Genomic DNA, 9,819 nt, shown 5'->3' on the forward strand with positions numbered 1-9,819 from the left:
ATGAGAAGTGTTTATGTTCTGAGCCCTTAAGGAGAATCTACATCAACTTCTTCCTCTTCATTCCACCAGCAAGCCTCACAGAACAGCAGGGCAAAGAGGACATAGAAAAATGTAAGAACCAGAGAAGGGGAAAAGCTCTATGAAGTGCAGCCTTCTAGAACAGATGAAATTTCTGGAACACATATTTCTTATTAAGAAATCACTATTTTTAGGTGAAAGCTGCTGGAGAAGGTAGATTCAATTCTATATTGAGGGTGTGGCCACTGCTGGGTTTTCTTGTTCCAGTAGATGGCCTAAAACTATGTACATATGGACAGTTAGTTTCAAATCAATGAGTTAGTGGGGCATAGATTTAGTGGGACTAGGGGATGATACTCAAGAAAAGTATGTATTATTAATAATTCTACAAGATTATGAATAAACAAAAAACTTCAGATTTATATAACAAAATACCTTGAAATGGATGATGGCCATACATATGTATGTGTATATAAACATGTCCTTATATTTGTAAATAACCAATAATTGTATAAGCTAACAACAGTACAAAATGTCACATAAATGTCTGAGAGACTCTCACTCATTGTATCTGTCATGATAATTCAGTCACTTAACACTATCACAAGTTGTTGATTTCCTAGTGCCCTCCACATCTTAGAAGACACAATCCTGAGATGTATTAAGCATCTCAAATATTGAGAGTGGCAGTATTAAGCCACTTTGGGTCAGTTCCTTGACCATACATCTTCTCTCTGTAAAACTTACTCAGACACTGGCTTATGCACATGTCCTTACCAGTAAGCTCCATAGAAAATGAGGAAAGCCATGTGAAATGAAAGGAAAACCTTTGCACACAATCGTCCCAATTCCCACACCAGTGTTAGAATAGGAAGGGTTTGGTAACTCACAGTTTAGATGGGACTTTATTAATCCATGACCATTCTTTTTTTTCCTTATCATATGACAATCCAATCCAGTAATTGTCAGGAGTAACCTGGGTCTGAAGGAAATTCTGTAAAGGAAACAACAAACATTATACTAAAATTTCTGTTTGCTGAGAGAAAAAGTAGGAACAGTTCCCAGCATTCCTGTGTTGATCTCTGCTGTCATGTCCTCCCTCAAGTCAGACCAAACAAGTTCATTTTCCAAAGTAAAACATTTAAATCAAAACGCAAGTATATTTAGCTGAAATAAACAATCCAGAAAAAGCTGTAACACAGGCAACATATAGATGAGTACAACCCAAGAGTTTTCTCTGAACAATTTATTATTATTACTATTAATATTATTATTATTATTATTGTTACGTATTATTAGAGAGTAGTCAACAAAAGTTTTTGTCAAAAACCTTGCTTCCTATGAGTGTATTTGAGATTCCCTGCTCTCTATCCACAAGGAAAGCTAGAGGGAAAGATCTCATGAGAGTGTTCTGTGGGTGATCATAGCTTCTATGGTTTAAGAAATGACAATGGTCAAGTCCAAACCAGAGCTAATACCTATATATCCATCTTCACAGTAGAGCTTGGATGCATATCTTTAATCATTACACTCAAAAAGTGAAGGAGGATCAGCAAGTCAAATCCATCCTCTTCTGTTGAGTGAGTTGGAAACTAGTTTGGCCTATGGAATCCTGATCACACAAAGGCAAAAACAAACAAACCAAATGTGAGCTCCAAACAGTAAGTAAATAAACACTGTTCTTTTTTAATTCACAAAGTGTATGCTTCATTAGAACATCTCTAAGAAAATAACAAACTATTAGAAAAATAACAGAAATATAAGAATATAACAAAGGCATGAATATATTAAAGGACAAATGTACCCAAGTTAACAGATACAAACATCTAAATTGCATTAAGTCTAGTAAATAAAATCCTAATGAGTAAATGCCTTCCCACAAAGCCATCTTCAAGCCACAATATTAGTTGATGACTAAAATTTAAGAAAGTAATTAGAAATTCTTCCAAAAACCTAAACATTCAAAAATATAAAAATGTCTCTAAAAACTTCCATATAATAACTATATACAAGTGTTTTTCCCATGTCATCAACACAAAAGGCTTCCATATGACAGTACACACTGTTAATCAAAGCATTTGGGAAGCAGAGGCAAGCAGACATTTATGACCTTGATATTAGTCTGGTTACCACAGTGAATTCAATACCAGCCAAGGCTATAAAGGAAGACCTTGTCTCAAGAAAATAAACAAACAAGCAAGAAAATAAATTATAAATAAATAAAATGTTTCAAAGAGAATTATATGGATCATAATCCATAATTATAGCATGTGAGTGAGTTTATAGGCAGTCTCAGCTACATAGTGGGTTCCAGGGCAGTTAAAGGACCAGTGTAAGATCTTGTCTCACAAAACAATTAAGAACAATTGAAATGTGGGAAGGAGAAGGAGTGAAAATATAGGCCTATGTGATTCAAATATAAATATAAACATCATTTACATATATTTACCCAAAGCAATAGGCAGAGGGAAGTAATGTCACAATCACTTGCAGTGATGTCATGTAGATGGCCCGGTGACTTTACAGCATTTTTGGTTGTTTGCTTAGAGAGTGTAAAGACTGATCCTATAGACTCATTCATAGATAGGAGCCGCTTATGAGGCTGCAAAGGAAGTCCTGCAAAAGAAGCTTCTGCCTTTCTGTGGCTTCTCAAGGAGAAGTCACTGTCTTCAATGATGTGGCCTTTCAGTGATGTGGTCACACAGTGATGTGACACCAGAATAACTTTGATGTCAGAGTTATTCTGACACCAGTGGACCCTCTACACCATGGATCTGTGAGTGACCAAGGTTAAATCCAGTGGGTCACAAACAAAAACAAAATCACAAAAAAGACACGAAAGAGGGATGAGGACTTTACAGGCAATGGGTTGATGGGGTAGGCAGAGATCAGAGGTGGTAGAATAAGTATGACCAGAATATATTAAATACATATAGGAAACTGCCAAAACAAAATCAATTTCATATAAACACATACTATGAGTATAGAAATCTATATAAAATGAATAATAAATATAAAAAGAATAAACTATACAGCCACTTGTAGAAGTTTATTTAACACTCAAACAGCAGTGAATGCAAGCTTCTATGGAGATAGATATAAATATTGAAAAGTTAGGTTGAAACAATTTCAATTTTTCTAAACAATAGTATCCTGTTCCCCACTCTAGAACATAACTTGTCAATACCTAGGTTTTGATCAGATTCATAATAACAGACATGAAAACTCTTCTCTATAGTAGGCCTCATGGCAATAAAAAATTCTATTTTACTTCCTTAAATGTCATATTATTATTGCACGAAGGGGCACATCTTGACTGGGATGATGAATTTTAGCCTTCGTGGTATATAGCTGTATAATAATGTTGGTAGATGTCTTCTTTTATCTCTTTTTACACAAAAAGCCACAAGAAAGCATCGAGGTGTGTTCCAAATTGATTTCTCTATATGCTGTAACCAGGTGTTCAGCAATAGACTCTTAAAAATTGTTGTGTTATCAAAACAAAAGGCAAAAGCAATATCTTATATTGCTTTGAGGACTGCTGGAATCTTTTTGATAAACATTGGTCCTGGGACTTTTCTTTGATGGCTTGAGGCTTCTGGAACTGTCATTATCAACCATCAAAAAGTACCTCTGTTTACCTACAAATGTCAATACTGAGACTGCACAAGTTTCATTTTACCAGTGCTCAGTCTTGTGCAGGGAAAAGTTTCATGGAATATTAGCCCCTGCTTGGAAACTATTGGGTATTAGTTAGTCTTCCTATGTGGTTGCCCTCCTCCTTAGCTTCTTCTAGCTTTTTTTAATTCAACAACAGGGGCCCCCAGCTTTTGTCCATTGGTAGAGTGTAAGTATCTGACACTTTCAGCTGCTTGAGTTTCTCAGAGGGCAGCCACTCCAGGGTCCTGTCTCTAAATGCACAACAGCATCAGTAATGGTGTCAGGCCTTGGAGCCTGCCATTGAGATATATTCCAGTTTGGGCCTATGACTGGACCTCTTTTCTCTCAGGCTATTTTCCATTTTTGTCCCTGCAGTTCCTTCAGACACAAACAATTCTGGGTCAGAGTGTTTGGCTGTGAGATGGCAACCCCATCATTCAATGGGATGTCCTGTCTTTCTACTAGAGATAGACTCTACCAGTTCCCCAGTATAGGGCATTTCATCCAAAGTCCCTCCCTTTGACTCCTGAGAGTCTCTCATCTCCAAGGTCTTTGTTACATTCTAGAGATCCCCCCCTTCTACCTCCTGAGTTTGCCTGTTTCCTTTCTTTTTGCTGTCCCTCAGGGCTTCAGTATTTCTCCCTCCTCCCCCGGCCCAGGCCCTGGCCCTGGCCCCAGTAACTGATCATGTTCCCATTTTCCTCTCCATGCTCCCTCTTCCCATCCAGGTCCCTCCCTCCCTCTAACCCCCATGATTGCTTTCTTCTCCATCACAACTGAGATTGAGGAATCCTCATTTGGTCTCTTCAGCTTGTTAACCTTCTTAAGTTCTGAGGATTTTTTCCTGGGTATTCTGTACTTTTTGGCTATTATCCACTTATTAGTATATACTGTTCATGTTTTTTTGCATCTGAATGACATCACTCAGGATGATATTTTCTAATTCCATCATTTCCTTGTAAAACTCAGGATGTCCTTTTCTGTTAGTCAAAACTGCAATGAGAACTCTGCCAGTCTCCAAACTGTCACCAGTATATTGCACTTAAATCGTAACCAGACTTTCTCCTACACAGAGCACATTCCAAGAAGTTATAAAATAATTAACCAAAGGTCATAAAAATGGAATTAGTGATTTATCATAGGTGCTAGTACAGAAGATAAAATATTGACTGGGTTTATCTATACAAAACTTCACTAATAGTTATGGCTTTAAACTTACAATGAACCTGTGAAGCTGTGACAGGTGATGGATGTTTAGCCAGATAATTACTCCTAATGGATATGCATGTAAATGCTCTCTGTTGTAAATTGTAAACATATATTTCAATTTATGATTTGATTTGTGTATGAAGTTTTGATGAACTTTTTGACATGTGATTATATATTCTGAAAGATGTTTAAGCGCTGAAGACCAAGAGAACAATTAGAACTGAGAAAAAACCAAGCTGAGAGAGCAACTGAGCTAAGCAGATGTTTTTAGACAAAACACTTTTTAGACAGAACTGAACTCAAGAAGAATATAGAAGTATAGGTATAGCATTGAGAGACATGGCATTGAGAATAAGAGCATTATTGTGATAATAGAGCAAGAGAAGAGCTCAAGAGTAGAAGGAGAATGCAGAGTGGAATATCTTAGATACTATAGGTAACATAAAAAAAAAAAACAAAGAAAGCAATGTGCAGAACGGAGAGGGAAAGAAAATAGGAAGAAGCTGCAGAGAGCAGAAGAAGCAGGCAGGCTTCTCCTTACCATGGGACAGAACAGGTCCTTTCTTAATAATGAGGCAGGCTTAGCCTTATTAAAAGGAACAAAACCTTTTTCTTATAAACTTGGGTTTAATTCATTTAGCATTAAAAGGGTAGAAGTTTTTTTCTTTTTTATGCAATAAAAATTGGAACTCATTTTTCATCCAGAATGAGTAATTTCTTTTTTCACAAGCACTTGGTCTTTTTTTTTTTCCATATGAGTATGCTACAAAGAATGTGTTTGTTTAAGTACATAATTGTGAGAATGTATGCATGTGTGTGTTTAAGTATGTAATTGTGAGAATGTATGAAAGCTGGGACCAACTGTTTTGAATGAAGTTGCATAAATGCCCATGTGTGAATCTATATATGGACTTATGTTTATGCATAATTGCCTATGTAAAAGCTTTTCCTTCTGTAAGTGTTATTCTCTTTTTCTGGTTTAATAGAAATTTATTGCTCCAAACTTCCCCCTAGCCCAACAAGCAAGAGGCATCTGGAGAAAAGAGAAAAGTCTCTCACAATTAATCCTTTACTTAATTTCCTGCTGTTTGAGGATGAGGTGCTATGTGCCAGAGACTGCAGTTTCTGGTCTCATAGGAACACAGAAAACAGGTCAGCAATAGTAGCATAGTAACTTAGACTTAGATAAGTAAACTTTTTATTATTGTAAGGCAACCCTAAATATCTCATAAGATAAAGTCTTATGCCATTATCTCATAAGACAAAGATTTACCTTCTGCTTACCTTGTTCCCACTCCACTGCTTCAAAAAGAACTGACGAGAAAGAAGACCCTGGCTAGGCTGGCTTCCAGCATAAATCTACAGAACTCAGATGCCAAATGGGAAATCTTCAATAGAAGATCACTTTTATTGAGCCCTAGATATAAGTCTGGAAAAACAGACTATTTAGATTTACCAGAGGGGAGAAAGAAAGACAAATGGGCAAATGGCCCATGAATCTTAGAACAGGTAAAATACAGTAGCAATGGGTATACAAATTACCTAGCTATGAGATATGATGATGAATACAGTCAATAAAACATTGTGATAAACACTATAAGAAGTGTCTAAGCTACTGCATCTTCACATTGGAGAAAAAACTTGTAGAAGCCACAGGAACCTTCAGACCACCAAGCTTCCTTACTGAAGACTCAGGAATGGGCCTAGTTACAAGGTGACCACCAGGGAACAGTTCTGTAGCATAGTCAAGGTCTATGAGGATCTCATAACATGGATGAAGATATGCTATAAGATTCTGGTGCCTCACACCAAATGCTATGGGGTGCCCATATCTGACTCTATATGATGCTCTAAACTATGGACAATTTTAGTATCTATGTGTCCAGTCATTGTGGCAAGCACTGGGAACCCTATCCATTGTAAGGTTTAAGCAGGAGAAAATAGAGTAGCTTCTTTGAAATGATACTTCATATAGAAACTTATATACTTTTCTAATTTTATATAGAAAAACCATAACAATAATAATTATTTGTATGATATGAATATATCAATATACTTGATAAGGTATAATCTGTTCCTTGACCACCCCTATGACTGCCTAATTGAGAATATTTTTGGAGTAGAGAGAAATTTACTGTCTTTTTTATTTAAAATGTAGCTGTCCATTCTGACAGGACCATATTTAGAATAGAAGTGAACCAGATTTGCCATGTTCTAGGCACTGAATGAAAAAAAAAAAAGATTCTTTAGAAAGTTACCACTGGCTGGGCGGTGGTGGCGCACGCCTTTAATCCCAGCACTTGGGAGGCAGAGGCAGGCAGATTTCTGAGTTCGAGGCCAGCCTGGTCTACAGAGTGAGTTCCAGGACAGCCAGGGCTACACAGAGAAACCCTGTCTCGAAAAACCAAAAAAAAAAAAAAAAAAAAGAAAGAAAGAAAAAAAGAAAGTTACCACTGTGGATGCTGTGCCTCAGATAGAGTCTGCACCAGGAAAAAAAAACTCAGTGAGTGCAATTAAGAAAATTGCACCATGAGCAAAGTCCAGCAAATACAGTACATTCAACCAGTAAGGGTTCAGACACCAGAATTACTAAATGACACATTTAAAGTAAGTATATGTGGTATCATTAATAAAAAATAAAAAAGGACAAGGCAGGCACACATGACTGTTGTCCAAGTTTTTGAGAAATGGAGACATGAGAATAAGAATTTCAAGGCTAGCTTTGCTGACATGAATCCCTTTCTCAAAACAACAACAAAAAAAATGAAACTTTAAAATATTTTTAAAGATATAAAGGACAACTCAGAATATAACTATGAACACTAATTTAAGACAAACACAGAGTTATTTGGGAGAAAAATCAGTATCTATTGTCTCTAAACCCATAAATAAGCCTGAGGAATGAAAAATGTATGATATGAAAACAGAGGGGCTGATTCTGAGCATTAAAATGTCAAATGGAGATGAGAAATGAAAGATAAGGTACAAGAGAGAAGAAAGATAAATAAAAATAAAATAAAAGATGTATGAATAAAACAAAATAAAAGATGTATGAAAAGGCCTTATGGCAACTTTCTAGCTAGTAAGGTCATAGCTGAAAACACAAAATGCACTCCATGTTTCTTGGGTACAGTGAGTTTTTTGTTTGTTTGCTATATGTTTTCCATATTTTTGTTTTGTTTTGTTGTTTCATTATTTGATTTCACATTTTGTGTTATTTGGGTTCATCAAGAAAGAAAAAGAACATGGAATTTTTGTGGGTAAGAAAGTTGGGGAGGATCTGGGAAAATATGGGGTTGGAAAACCTGATCACAATATGTTCTATGAAAAAATTATAACCAGAACATCAAAGAAGAGATAGTTGTAGGGTGGTGCATGACTTTTATCCTTGCACTCAGGGTTAGTGGCAGGCATATTTCTGAAATTGAGGTCAACACTCTGCAGAGAGTAGGTTCCAACACTGAGGACTACACTGTATTCAAAATCTAAGAATAAAATATATAAATATATAAAATCCAAATATTACTGTTAAGATCGAATTATTAAAAAACATGAGTTATTAAACAAAAATCAAAGTGCAAGGCAGAATCCACAGAGGTCTCCAACACAGCACAGGCTATTGCCTCTAATAACTTGCTTATTCAGCATAACTACATGGTAACACCCTATTGCTGAAGACACAACACACTGTTACACCAGGACATAGAGATTTAAGCTCAAATCAATCAGGAAATCATTTGTCCTTTGACTATCTTTCAAACAGTCATTAGGTACAGTGAAGTCTGCTAGGAGGAGAAAAGGTATTAAGGACTTTATTGCTACCATGTCTAGCTACATACATACTAAGGAAGGTTTGCCCAGTGGTACCATTGCTAGAGGATAACTAATTGATTTCTACACTGATTTGAAACATTTACCACAATGGGGAATGATATGTTTAAACTCTAATCAAATCAACAGCCCATGACTGGAAGAGATCATGGACTTTAAGACAGAATTTTCTATAATCCTGTTACAGTAGTCTGGCAGAAAAATTACACTATTAGTAATTTATGTGTATTACCTAGACCTACTTAGGGTTTCATTGCTAAAAAGACCTCATGATCAAGTACTTCTTATATAGGACAACATTAGGGAACTTCCTTACAGGTTCATAGGTTCAGTCCCTTATCAAGACATCCAGGCAGATGGGGCCCTAGAAACCTAGGGAAAGGTAATACATCTTGATCCATAGGTAGACAGGAGAATATTGACTTTCAGATGGCTAGGAGAAGGGACTCAAAGTCTACCTTCACTGGACTATATTTTCTTGTCCAGTTAATTAGTGTTCTACAGGCTCTTAGATGTTTATAGGTATCTCTTCTTTAGGTTGGGAAATTTTTTTTTTCTAGGATTTTGTTGAAAATAATTTTCTGGGCTTTGAAGCTGGGACTCTTAACCTTCGTGTATTCTATTATTCTTAGGTTAATACTTTCCATGGTACTCCAGATTTTCTAGGATTTTTTAGAATTAACTTTTTTTAACTGATGCATCATCTTTCATCTATTATATTTTCTAAACCTTATAGTCTTTCTTCAATCTACTGAACATTTTGATGATGCTGGTATCTGCTGTTCTTATTCTCATCCCTCAGTTTTCTATCTCCAGGATTCCCTAATTTATATTTTGTTTATTGCTTCTACTTCAATCTCTCTTTTTTATTGGATATTTTATTTATTTACATTTTAGATGGAAATCTTTTTCCCCATTTCCCCTCCCTAGAAAACTCCTACCTCATCCCCACTCCTCCTTTTTGCTTTTATATCCATTTTAATCATATGCAAGTATTAAGGTCGGTTCTGGGTTGAGGAACTATCAATACAATAGATGCAAATAGTCAAGGAACAAGCAAGGCAATAAGAAAAATTCCATGATCACTGTTTCTAAGGACTT

Source organism: Arvicanthis niloticus, chromosome 9, assembly GCF_011762505.2.
Source record: "Arvicanthis niloticus isolate mArvNil1 chromosome 9, mArvNil1.pat.X, whole genome shotgun sequence".
Taxonomy (NCBI): Eukaryota; Metazoa; Chordata; class Mammalia; order Rodentia; family Muridae; genus Arvicanthis; species Arvicanthis niloticus.